Raw genomic sequence first — 12,869 nt, 5'->3', positions numbered from 1 at the left:
GGTCTTGATCACCTATTGAACTTCTATGATTTTACATTAAAAACACAATACTCCTTCCATATTTGCAGGGCTTAGGGGTGCAGGAGCCCCATGAAAGTGGAAAAAACACAAATTAAAAACAACAACAACACTATTTGTATTTAACCTGAGAGAACACCCCTCTAGGACTCTCTAGTTCATCCAGTGCAACATCAGGTGGAAAATGAGCAGAGGACCTACAAATGCCTAGAGGATTGTTTTCTCTAGGAATCTCTAGGTCCTCCAGTGTGACTCTATGGTCAATGTCTAGAAGATTCATGCTGGAGGATCTAGCGATTCCTAGAGAGAACGTGTTACTCAAATCTGTGAAAAGTCAAATCCACAAAAGTCAAAGCTGCCAATGGGGAGGGCTGAGTGTGCAGCAAACCTGCAAAACGGGTTCCCACTCCCTCTTTGCCGCCCAGAGAGGATGGCACTCTTATCCGATCAAACAAAACCCACAAGGGTTAAGCTGTCTTCGTGAGAGTAGACTTTCTGTTGCTTGCATTACGGGCAGTTGGCAGAAAACATTGTGTCCCAGAATCCTGACTAATTGCTGGGTGTTATTGGCAGATGGTAAAGTGCATGGCGATGCCAGGAGATCAATTCAGCCTGGAGCTCTGTGCCAGCGAGTGAGTTATCTCCATTTAGAGTGATTTTATATCACTCCTTAATCTTATTTGTAAATATGATCCCTTGATGACACAACGCCTAAGATGTTTGGCTCCAGGAGGAGAGTTCATGAGATGCGCTTGGCAACTCTGCCAGAGCCTCCGAGTGAGAAGGCTTTTTCCCCTGTTCTTTTTGGTACCCACTCAACAAATTGTCACTGAAGCATGCAGGAAAGAAATGTATTGCTTTCTTTCCCATCCACTCTTCTGCTTCTTTTTTTAAAGGGTTATCTTAAAAGGCGGTGCAGTGGGAGCAGGGAAACAAAGAGTAAAAAGCCACCTTGCTTTCCATTTTTTCCAGAGGGAAAGGCAGACTAAAGATTGGAATAAAACAAGATAACTAGGGTGAAACCTAGTAAAACTAAGAAGAGGTTGGGAAAAGTTACCCCTTGGATAACAGCTCCCAGAATCCCCCAGTCAGCATGACCACTACGGAAAGTAACTTCTCCAAGCTCTATTGGTGGGAGGGAATAATAAATTGTACTTTAATGTATGTTGTGTTTTATACTGTTTTTTACTGATACTGCAAGCCGCTTTGATCCTGCGGAAGAAGCGTGATGATGATGATGATGATGATGATGATGATGATGATGATGATGATTTTAAGTATGCAAAGCACTCCTAGATCAAAAGGCCTCCTTGCATGGTTTTTACCTAGTATATGAGATTTTAGAGATCGACTGTCTCTATGCATGGAAGCTCTATGATGAAATAAGACTGTTGATTCTTCCAGATAGACCCTGAATTTATTTAATGTTATATGAGAATTAGCCCACTGCCATGCAAGGAAATGGAAGCGATCATAATGGCAGGCCCTATAAAAACCATGCCCGAAAGGAGAATCTATAGTCATAGGGACATTGTGCAATACTGTATATACTCATGTATGTCTAAAAAAATTGACCCCAAAACCCTGAATCGACTTATCTATATCAATATAGGTACTATACTTTAACTCTTACTTAAAAAGGAGCCATCCCATGGTGAAAGTAAAGTGTGTAGTCTGTCCTGGAAGCACTGATCCTTCTCTACTTTCTCATCCATCCAGCCTTTAGGATTTTTGTAAGTCCTTTGGCATTGTTTTCCTTTTTCCCCTTTTTTAGAGCCTTTGTTCCATGCCCCTAAGTCTTACCTTCAACTTATCCATGGGTCATATACAAATCCATAATGTTGGCCCCAAAACCTGCCCTTGACTTATACATTAGGTCGACTTATAATCGAGTATATACCTAGTTAAAGATGATATGAATCTAGGTGATGTTTGCACTATTGGCAGAATACATCCATTGTGCAATGGTGAATTTCTGGCCCCGCATCCATGGTGTGACATACGCATGTGTACATCCCTAAGTAAATTCTGGCCATCATGTAGTAGGAGCCATTGCAAAAAGCAGAGAGGAGTACCCAGCAACTGCTTGGTTATTTTGCCCATTCTCTGTACTGTACTTATTTGTCATATACAGTGTGAACATTTTGGAAAGTGTTATCATCACCTCACTTGCCAAAGCAAAGACAATTCCCCTGACGCTTCTATAGATGATGCTATCAGCCCTCCTCTAAAAAAGCAAAACCAAACCAAAACACACATTTCTGAGCTGTGTTCCCCTTTATTCCACTACCGCTATACTTTTGACCAAGGCCATGTACGTCTTCTCTCTGATGACTATCAGCATGAAATCCATGCGCTTAAGTTCCCTGGAAAACATGTCAGACTTTCCACCAAAGGAAGCCTGGAGCTCAGATTCCTTGTATGCCTCTGACCCTGTTCTAAGTTTGCATTTCCTTTGAGCTCTTAAAAAAGGAGAAGAAAGAAAAAAAACAACAACAACCAAGTTTCAATTTCTTTAATGGCCATGAAAAAGAGCAATTGATAATGTTTGCAAAGGCCAGGCGCCGAGCCAGGGAAAGGCTGCCTAGAACTGCATGTGCTAACCCAGCCAATGGACTCCAGCCCAGCTTTCTGGATCACAAACCCGTCAGCTACTTAACTAATCCAGGCCACCCATTAGGCAGGGCTTGCCAGTTTCTTATAGGCTGCCATGATGTGCGCTGCTCTCTCCATTATGCCTCCCTTGGCACCATTAAAGATGAGGCCTAGACCACCCGTATCTTGTCATGACAGGCTGTGTCACCTTGCAAAATTCAAAGAATGAAATGATCGGCGCTACTTGCTACTGAGTTGAGGCTGCTGGAAAGATTGGCTTAGGCCCCCAGAGCAAATGCTTGTAGCATCTTTCTCCACTTTTGAAATTACCCATTTGTAGTTTTTTGTGGGTTTTTCGGGCTATGTGGCCATGTTCTAGAAGGATTCCTGACGTTGCGCCAGCATCTGTGGCTGGCATCTTCAGAGATGTGGCCATGTTCCATGGATGCTCAAGTCTCATTACATACAATCAGGCGCTAAAATGGAGTCCCTCATATAAAATGGCAAAATCAAACTTTGCTTTTTGGAATTCTTTTTCTGAATATTGTGACCCTGCATGCATGGTGTGACATGTGGCCATGTTCTAGAAGAATTTGTTCCTGATGTTTGTGGCCATGTTCTAGAAGAATTTATTCCTGATGTTTTGCCAGCATCTGTGGTGGGCATCTTCAGAGATGGGGCCATGTTCTAGAACAGTGGTTTTCAACCTGAGGGTTACCGCCCCTTTGGGGATCGAATGACCCTATCACAGGGGTCACCTAAGACCATCAGAAAACACATATTTCCAATGGTCTTAGGAACTGAGACCATCGGTTGAGGGTCACCACAACATGATGAACTGTATTAAAGGGTCACAGCATTAGGAAGGTTGAGAACCACTGTTCTAGAAGACTTGATTCCTGACGTTTCACAGGCATCTGTGGTTGACATCTTCAGAGATGTGGCCATGTGCTAGAAGAATTTATTCCTGACATTTCTCTGGCATTTGTGGCTGGCATCTTCAGGGATAGAAGAATTCTTCCAGAACATGGCCACATAGCCCAAAATACCCACAAAAAACTATGAATGCTGGCCGTGAAAGCCTTCGACTTCACATTACCCATTTGTGTTTAGTATCTTCTTCCTAGTCTCAAAGCAATCCACCGTGTTAGCATCTCAGCCTCAGGTTATAAAATTTCCTGGTTCACGCTCTGTGCTCCCTGTTAGGTACAGTCCCTGGCACAACTGGAAAACAAAGCTGAAAGAGGAAAGCAAATGTGAATGATACCTTCCCCCAGTTTTAAAACTAACCAGCACTATAGAGTGCTTTCCCTCTGTTCTCCAGGCAACCTACTCACTCTCTAGGTTAGATACCAGCCTATGTTGATTGTGTCCTTGGTTTAAGTTTTGGCTCCCTGATAGGTACACTCCTTGGCACTATTTCTAGTGGAGAACAACGGCATTTGTTTGCATATCTCATTCATCTGCCATTTAAGAGCACCAGAAACAAATCGAGTCGCATTTCTGAACCTTACACTGGATTGACTGTGTTTTTTTCCTGGGGGGGGGGGGAAGACAGTTCCTCCTCCATGGATTTATTTTAACAGAATCTTAGTGATGTCATATGATGCAAATCTGTTGTTGTTGTTGTTGTTGTTGTTGTTGTTGTTGTGTTCCTTCAGGTTGTTTCCAACTTATGGTGATCCTAAGTCTTGAAAATATTCAAAAAAAAAAAAAAAAAAAAAAAAGAATTCCCAAAGCAAAGCTTGATTTTGCCATTTTGTATGAGGGACACCGTTTTAGTACCCCATCGTATGTAATGGGACCTGAGCATCCACAGATTTTGGTATCCATGGGAGGGTCCTGGAACCAAAGCCCAGCAGATGCCAAGAGCACATTATAATTGGGAATAGGAGTTCTTTGCAAAAACTGGAAGTTCAAGTGTAAAATATCTAAAGAATCCAGTTCTCTAGAAATTTCATATCACTTCAGTGAGAATGCCCCCCAATTGTACTTTTGGCTGTTGCTTCAGTGCAAGCTACTAACACGGCTGGAGGAATCAATGCTTCAAAAGCCCTTGGCTTTCCACATTTTCCTAAAAGTGTAGTGATTCCTTGGGTAACAATGAGGCACTATTTAACCCCCTCTCCATCTTCTCATCAACCAAAGATTATTTGCAGTGTCCCATGTGGGACCTTTGACATGCAAACCGTGCGCTCATCCTTTGCACCTTGTGACCCTTCCCCACATGCCAGATGATGGGCATGTGCTGAAGAATGACCTCTCATGGTATGGAGTAGAAATCTCTGAAGAAGATTCAACAGGCATGCTAGGCAGTGCTTCAAACTGGGCTTTCAAAGTATAACTGCAGCTGTTTCCAGAGTCTGTGAGAGTTATTTTTTACGTTTTGGACAAGTGCTCCAGAATCCCCAAGCCAGCCAGCAGTTCAGGTTCATCGCAGATGAATCAGAGGCTCTCAGAAAGTGCAGTTGAAGTCCTCCTCCTGCTTGCGATCCAGCAAGAGATGTTTTCTTTTCCCGGGTTTCCATCCTTGCCCCGCTCTCCTCTTCCTCTGACTTTTCAGCAGCCAGCAGGAATCCGAGGATGAGTTCATCTCCGAAAAACTCAGCACTCTGTAGAGCTTCCAGTAGGTCAGGCCTTGTGAGCGAGGAGGAGAAACTTCCCCAAGAGAAACACGATCTTTTGATAATCGGCCAACACAACAACAAAACAAACCATGAGTGAGCATACATTTGAAAACTCTCTCTCTCTCTCTCTCTCTCTCTCTCTCTCTCTCTCTCTCTCTCCACGTTGCACAAATCAGTTCCCAGCTCCACTTCTGGAAAGAAAGGCAAGTTGTTTTTTCCCCCATTTTCCTTTCTATGTTTTGCCTTGCGCACCTCCCATGCAGATGGCCTTAACCCTTGGCGAGCTCGAATTGAAATGGAGAGCAGCAAAGAACCATGCATTTAAGAAGATGTGCCCTTTTCAGATTTGCAAGAGCAGGTTGAACTGCCTCTACCAGCTAAATAGAAATATTTGCAACTGATTTGGCCCTGACTTGTGTAGTCTATGGTAAGAAAGAAGCACTCCCAGATACTCTTGTCCATAGTGCCTGGTAACATGGACCCATGTCTGAGCCCAACAAGTGCCAGTCTTCATTTAAATCAAGGCCTCATTCCCACTACCTTTTAAATCTGAACACAAATCAATTTGAAACAGTTTAAATGACCCGGGTTCACACTTGAACCGAATTGCTGAAGCGATTCAGAGAGGGGGCCATGTGCTGGACCCATTTAACCCGCATCTTTTTGACGCTGAGTTTTTCCATGTCTTTTTGGATAAATCGATTCCATGCTAGTGTGAACCAGATGCAGATCAGAATCAATTTCAGTCTGCCCTTTGGCCACGCTGGAGCAGGTCCATTTTGAATCAACTCATTCATCAATGTGAACTACAAGTGGGTTATTTTATTTTATTTTGCAGCCAGAAAATGCGATCGGGGCAAATGTAGTGTGAACTGTACTCCGCTGTTGAACCGATCCATCGATTCAGATCACAAAGTAATTTATTTGTAAGTGGGAATGAGGCCCAAAGCAAGTTTCTAGCCCTTATGTTTCCAGCTATAGTTTCCAAGGCAGGATTTCCACTTAATGCCCCCCAGCGATGAGCAAATAAATAAGCAAGCATTAATAATGAAAATCGAGGCCAGCCTGGAACTTTTCACCTATCTTGGCTCTGCCTGCCAAAATCCTGAAACCATGTGGACTAGCCCACTTGCCTGTGTTTAGGATTTTGCCTCTGGCTATCTGTCTCAGGCGTCTCACTTTGATTCCTGCTCAAGGCTGGAGCATGGCCTATAATCTGATAGTGGAGGAGAGGATGTGGTGCGTTGGCTTGCAAAAAATTGCAGGGAGAGGAGGAAGGGATAAATTTCACATAGTCAAAATAAACAGCCCAATCGGTAACTGCAGATCTAGAGTATCAAATAGATTCTGATTTGGGTCCTATTTTCGCTGCACAGTCTATAATATGTGGTAAGAAAGAAGCACTCCCAGATGCTCGGGTCCGCAGTGCCTGGTAACCCAGGCCCATGTCCGATCCCTGCAAGTGCCAGTCTTCATTTAAATCAAAGCAAGTTTCTAGCCCTTATGTTTCCCACTATGGTTTCTAAGACAGGATTTCCACTCAGTGCCCCTCAATGACGGACAAATCATCCCGCTCTGGCCTGTCATAACTTTGTTTATTCTTTTTATCAGGCATGTTGATTGCAGCAGCGAAACCCAAGATTCGGCAACCGTAAGAAACCCGAAACGCCTTATCCCTGTAGTCTAATAACATTTTTTTCCTAATCTCAGCATCTTTTTAAAACAGGTCCACATGTTTACTTGACTTTCCAGGGCATTTCAGAACTTGAAGACCAAGTGCAGAAAGAGGTAGGAACATTCTTCTAACTCTTGGCGCTCTCTGCCTCTTTGCCTTTTAAATTCAGATCTGGGCTGTAGTAACAATCCTCCGGTGCACAAGAAAATCTAATTTATTTCTTATTCCAGAGAAGGATAATATCTTGGGATGCATTTGCACTGCAGAAATGATGCAGTCTGGCACCGCTTTAAATGTCAAGGTCATAATGCTATGGCATCCTGGGATTTGTAGCTTGTTGTGGCACCAGAGCTAAGCATCTCACAAAACTACGAATCCCATGATTTCATAGCATCGAGCCATGGCAGTTAAAGCTGTGTCAAACTGCATTATTTCGGCAGTGCGGATGCAGTTGCAGCCTTAGTTTGGTGGCAGCGCAATTGCGTTGCATGCAACAAGTCCCAGATTCAATTCTTGTCCTTCTCCAGATAAGGACTGAGAAAGACTCCAATGCCACAGGGTCTTTTGGAGATGCAACTACAAATCCTATCCTCCTGGTTGACTTCTAATGGACATCTCTTACATTTCCAAATTAAGGTCGTTGTTTTTACTCTCCTAAAAGAACCAAGTGCAAATATCGGTGTTGAACTTTGCTGGGAGATGTGATTCAACCTGTACATTTCCCCTGCCTTCAATCCGCCCTGAGGCACAGATGAAGATGTAGAGGTTTGAGAAAAAGAGAAGGGGAAAAAAGAAAGTTGGAAACGGCAGGCATGGATATTTTGAGTCCAGAAAAAGACCCCCAGGAGTTTCTATTTTTATCTCTTGGGGGTTTTTAGGCTGACATGAGATGTCAGAGTTACACTTCAATTTGTCAGGCGCCACCTCATTTGTCAATCGCCAGGCAGTGTTTCTGTTGTCAAATACTGCTGGATCCATGCGGGAGCATCGATCAAACCCCTGGCGCACCGAGGACAAACAGCTGCCGCAGTGAAGGCTCCTGTCAATGCGTGGATTAGGGTCCTTCAAGAAGAAGAAAAAATACATCCGGGTGGAATTGCTGTCATCTCTCCTCCTGGGTCAATGAAATGGTAGACATTCTCTCTTTTTTAAAATTCCCCCTGGAAAAATAAATTCCTTTCAGCAGTTTTACATGGGCTTAAAATGAAGAAAGCTGAAAGCTTTCTTCCCATTTGCTTCTTTCTAGGGATTAAGGCAAATGAAGGGAAGTGTCAATGAATAAATCTAGGAAGATGTGATGTCTGACCTGGAAGAACTTGCAATGGAGGTATGGATGGATTTGAAACAGGGATGTACAGGTTCTTCTTCAATCCTCCTTGGAAGACCCAGCATTGAGGAGTTGGGGAAGTCACAGGACCCTTTACATAGTGTCCATATGTATAAACTTGGGAGGGAGTTGTGACCTGGAAGGTCTTGTGCCAGAGTTATGGGTGGATTTGAGACAGATTAGCCTGACTGCACAAACATGCCACATCTTCTTCTTTGGAAGACCAAACCTTGAAAAGTTGGGAGGTCATTGGACCCCTCATTTCATCTCTCACAACGTTCAGCTATCTTTGTGTATGCACATGGATACATGGATACATGGATCCCCACCATGGTGCACTTTCCCTAGCAGAGAGAACTTCAATTAAGAACAGAGTTTTGGTAAGCCTCGTGTCTTCCTTCCTTAGGCTTATGTATGTATACCATATCTATCTATCTATCTATCTATCTATCTATCTATCTATCTATCTATGCGTGCCTTCAAGTTGCCTGTCAACTTATGGTGACCCCATGAATTTTGTGGGATTTCTCTAGGCAAGGAATACTCAGAGATGGTTTTGCCAGTTCCTTCCACTATCTCAGGACTCAGTTGAGTTGTGTCAACTTTGTTGAGTCAGCCTCTGCTTCTACGTGGAGCTGTCCCAAGTCCTGCAAAACTCTGGTCTTCCTTTTCTGCTTCATCTCAATTGTTCTCAACCTTTGGTCCTCCAGATGTTTTGATCTTCAGTACAATGAGTCCACAATACACTCCGTTACCTTGTCCAGAAATGTTGGAAGATGATCAAGAGTTGCCCAAGATGATGATGATGATGATGATGATGATGATGGGTTTTCCTCATATACATTATTTTACATTGCATCTCATGATATCATGGAATTCCTCATCAAGTTGTTTGGAAGTCTCTAGATCATTATTATTAAATGATAACAAAGGAAACCATAATACTGAATTGCCTCTTAACATATTGTTATGAAACGTTATCTATAAAGCCCAGGTTTATCTAAGGTGATTTTCTGTTCATTGGCCCTTCTGAATGTGTAAAAATACATTAGCTTATTCAATGTTACCAGCTCTCAAATTCTGTAACACCATTTTGTGAAAAGTGGAAAAATCCCTTTCGCTAGTGAAATGACGTTGGAGTTTATCACATGAAGGAGACCGGGAGTTTATCCCATGAACATCCCAGAAAAATTGTGTAATTACATGAAACAATTTCACACGATGTCACACAAAACCCGTCATTAAAGTGGTCACAAAGAAGCATCAATGCACATGTTTTTACTTTTGGGATTTCAGCAACAGTGCATTTCTAATATCACTTTATTTGCACAATTGCATGTGGTAATCATTTGCGCAATTACTCGCCATTTCCGCTTTGTTTGCGGGATGCTTTAAACGTGTTTTAATCTCTCTTTAATGCCAAAATTAGCCCCAGTGTGATAAACCGAACTGTTATTATTGTTTGACTTTCTGCTGCATTATTCATTTCAGATCAACTTTGTTCCCATTGACCTGAATTCTAGCATTAGTTCTATCTTGAGAAGAGCCATTGATTCAATAAGACTTACATAAGTGTTGGTTCACTGATCTAATTAGGATGAACCACTTGCTTTATAATATCTGAACATAATATACAGCTTCAAGTTGCTCGGAGTTGGATGAATTCTGACGCTTGTACATTAGTTGCCCAGTATGTACTGGCAACAAGATGGTTTTATCTGTGGCTGCTGTCAGTCTACTCACTTGCCTCATGTGCGGTCTTGGAGGAAGCAGATCATAACATGAAAGAAACTCAGGATGTCCCTGTGTTATTTTTCATAGCAATGGCTAATCCCTTAGCAAAGCACAAGTGTTGTTTGAACTGGAAATGGATGAAGATTTTAAGTCGGAGGTCCTGTTTTTCTATTTGTCGATTGTGATTTTTCTCTGTTGGATCAGGCAAGACCTGTACCCCCCTGGCAAGATGGGCGATCAGAATTTGACTATTCCAGATACTTGTCCGCCTAAATATGCTCTAATCTGCTAAAGCGCATACCTTTCCCGATGTGATATGCATGTTCTATGCTCTTCCTTTCTGCACTATTCCTCCCCGCTCCACCTTGGCATGCTGTTGTGAGATATGATGACCCATCATCCCAATTCGTGTCAAGTTGTGGCACGATGCAAACTGGATCAGAAAGAACGGCACCAGAAAAACAATGCCACCATGCGCCAACATCTCCGTTCATCCTCTCTGTGTGCATCTCTCTGTGTGTTTAAAGGCATGTTTATTGAGTTGGATCCAATAAAGCCAAGTCAATCAAAACCTCACCGAATCGTTTCTACAGGGCACAAGTTGCCTAGACAAAAAACAAACAAACTGTGTGTGAGAGACGGAAGATTAAAGAAAGGGCCTCTTGGCTGAAAAATTGGATACACAGTGTAAGTGGGCAAAGGCAGTTGGTTTGTTTTTCATCGATAAATAGATGAAGGAAAAAACATGACCTTATTATGAATATTATTATATTGGTATCCTGTTCTTTCTGTGAAGATTTCAGGGCAGAACAGACCCAGAGAGATTACAAATGGTCCAAGGTCACCTAACAAATGTAGGTCAAAATCATACATTGTCTGGCATGAAGACAGACAGGACTCCACTCCATCATGTCCTACCTGGAGGAGGTCTCCTTGAATGAAGATGGGGATGAGGAGAGCCATGATTATGGGTCCCAGTTGGAGCTGGAGGAGGCTGATGGTCCTTCTGCATTGGCAGAAGATGAACCCATTCAATTCCAGACAGCAGCTGCAGATCAGGAGGAGGCAGAGGCATATCACTATCCTGAATAATGTAAATTAAAGCACAGGGAGCAAAAGATCAGGCAATGCTCTGCTCTGCTTTAAATATAAGATGCTGAACTAACAAGGCCACCTGGGCTGATTAACTAAGCCATCGGATTCAGGCCTTATGGTGAAATTTTATGTATGGGGGAATCAAGATGCAAGCTGTTCCAGAACCTGGCAAGGGTTGATGGGAATTGTAGTCCAGCCACATCTGGAGGACTACATGCTTCCCAGCCTTGCTATGTGTTTCTATATGGAAGCAAGTCCCTTTATTCAAATACAGGGGTATCTGCTGGGGTTTGGTACCCAAACTCGCCATGAATACTGAAATCTATGGATGCTTAAGTCCCATGATATGCAGTGGTATAGAAAATTGGGGTCCCTTATATAAAATGGCAAAATCAAGGTTTGTTTTGGGGATTTTAGATTTTCAGGGGAATTTATTCAAATTGAGAATGGTTGAATCCATGGATGCAGAATCTGTGGATACAGAGGGTCCGCTGTAAAATGGATATATTGTTTCAAAAATAGCCTATCTCCATGCAAGACGTTATCCAGTTTCTGAATGTGGCGGTTCCTGTTAATCCATGTGCTCTATGCATGGGGAATGTTATAGGGTTTCATCTCTGAAAGAGATAGTGAAGAATAATAGTTACTGCAGATATGTTTTCATTTCAGTGAACTCTCTTGCCCTCTCTGCAGGTTTCACCACTTTGTAACCTTCAAAATGCTACAAATTCCACTGGTGCTAACCCCAGTTCCAAAGCATACATCCTTTAGGAACTCTTTATAGGGATCCAAGCCCAAAAAACAGGGAGTTTGGAGAACACAATGTCTTTGCTGTTTTCCCAGTGACGCAAATTTTCCCATCTGCGTTTCTTTTTTTAAAATCGGATTTTCCAAGGGGGCAATCCCAAAGGTGGTGAGCTTCAGAAGAATTTCTTTTTTAAAAATAATAGAAAATAATAATAATAATAATATCGAGTGAAGCTTGGAAATCCATAGAAAATATGCCACAAGAACTGGATGCCAAAAAGTGTCTTTTCCAGATCTAGAAAGGCCTCCATTGCTTTCGATCCCCCCGAAGGAAACGACATCACAAAGGCAGGAAAGAACTTCAAAGAAAGCCTTCTTGGCAAGTTTGTATATATGTGAAAATGATTGTCAAGAGTACAAAGGAATCGCTAAGATTTAGAAGGCAACATGCGTCCATGGGACCGCTTAATGTCTTTACCTTTTGGGTCTGACAGCTGTTGTCAGCGACTGGAGGAAAATCCGACCCAGTCGCATACCAAAGGGCAAAAGTCCAGGGCATGATCCTGTTTACTAGTGGAGAACTGGCTGTTCTTCTAAATGGACCAAGTGATTTCAGGGGTACAACCCAGATAATGGTTGGTACAATGCGTCACCATCTTGCTCTCAGTCTGGACGATTGTCAAGACTGGAGACATATCTGAGGGTCGACAGAAACTAGACTTGCTCTAGTTTGCTCTGGCCAAAGGTCATGAGAAGTGGCATGGTAAGCATTACGATGGAGCAACTCATGGGATAAGACGCACCTCATTTATGAAAGAGAGAAGCATAGAATCATGGAGTTGGTAGAGACCACAATGGCCATCCTTCTGCCATGCAGGAAGACACAATCAAAGATAAAGATGGTGCCTTCCATTCGTTTCTGACTTATGGCAACCCTAAGCTGCCTCCACTATTGATTACTAATATGCCCCATTTCTGAATCATTTGTCTCTAAAGCCACATATGAAATTATTGACATTTTCGGTTTCAGCGTTTCGCCACACCAGAAGGT

This window comes from Sceloporus occidentalis, unplaced genomic scaffold, assembly GCF_023333645.1.
Source record: "Sceloporus occidentalis isolate IW3139 unplaced genomic scaffold, rSceOcc1.0.p SCAF_10, whole genome shotgun sequence".
In the NCBI taxonomy this organism is placed as follows: Eukaryota; Metazoa; Chordata; class Lepidosauria; order Squamata; family Phrynosomatidae; genus Sceloporus; species Sceloporus occidentalis.
The sequence above is the reverse complement of the archived record's forward strand: the minus strand, read 5'-3'. Positions refer to the sequence as shown.